Below are 1,367 nucleotides of genomic sequence, written 5' to 3' on the forward strand. Positions count from 1 at the left end.
ATCGTGGTTGCCAGGAGCTGGGGGTAGAGGCGATAGGGAGTTATCATTTCATGTGTACAGAGTTTCAGTTTGGGAAGATTAAAAAGTTCTGGAGATGGATGGCGGTGCTAATTGCACAACAATGTGAATGTATGCTAGGAAACCAGAATATGCCGCCCCAAAATATGACTGTAGGAGACCCGTATATGCCACACCAAAATATGCCTTTTTGGCATAAGGATTATTTTGAGCTGATTATTTTGAAAAACTGCAGACACAGAAGAAGCTCTGAAAACATAGTAGAAACAACCCTTTTTTAAGGGAAATTTACATCTATAAAGGAAATCTCCATTTGTAAGAGGTCTCAGTACCAGGAAGGGAAGGATGATTCCAAATTATTAGAAAGTTTCATCAGTGGAGAAGGGACAATTTGAGTTTGTGTAACAAACCTTACCCTTGTTACAAAATCTTATACTTGTCCTGGGCATCTCTCCATGACAAGCCTTCCCCAGATGTTCCCTTCTTTGTTTCATGGAACATGGTATTTAAGCTTGATTTTCTAAGCCACCTCTTTGGGATTTACTCATTTCTGTGGGTGTCTCCTGTGTACGCATGGGGTATACATGTTATTAAACTTCTGTTTGTTTTTCTCTTGCTAATCTGTCTTTCATTACAGGAGTCTGTCCCAGCTAAAAACTATGAAGGGTAGAGAGAAAATTAGTTTTTTTCACTTACAGTCCATGATGCTGAGACAGAACAGGGCTAGGCCCGTGAACCACACTGACTCCATTTTCCCTGCAGAGGACACTTTGTTTCTTTTCCGCTCCTCAGTCATGAGATCCCCCGGGGCACATGATTACCCCATGGCTGCCCTGATAAAATAAACTGAGTTAAGAGGAGAACAGATATTCACTGCGTTGCAAAACCCCTCCCCAAGGCTTGTTTATTAGAATTTTGAAAATTAAGTTACAGGTTAACCTTAAGACCCTTTAGGAATTCCTGCATGTGCACAAAGCTTCAAAGTGACTGCTACAATGACCCTCCTGGGCTGATAATAATGTACACCACCGCCATCTTAGACCTACTGAGCAGGTGTAAGGACCAAAGCCTTAGCTGAGCATGTGCCCATGGCACAACCAGGAAGAACAGAATGCACCGCCTCCAGAGGCACAGAATGATGCCGCCTGCATTCCTTTACCCCCTTCCCTATAAAGGACCCTGAACAGCTCCCCTCAGGGGCTAGCTTTCCTGGAGCTATCCTCCTTATGCAGAAGTCTCTCTTCTCTTTTAATAAAGCGTTGCTTGTCCTCGCCTCGGGTCTGGTTGGGTGTGGTTCAGCATCCTTTGTAAGCACATGTGTGTACGTGTGTGTGTGTGTGTGTGTGTGT

This window comes from Galeopterus variegatus, unplaced genomic scaffold (genome assembly GCF_000696425.1).
Source record: "Galeopterus variegatus unplaced genomic scaffold, G_variegatus-3.0.2 Scaffold1211, whole genome shotgun sequence".
Taxonomy (NCBI): domain Eukaryota; kingdom Metazoa; phylum Chordata; class Mammalia; order Dermoptera; family Cynocephalidae; genus Galeopterus; species Galeopterus variegatus.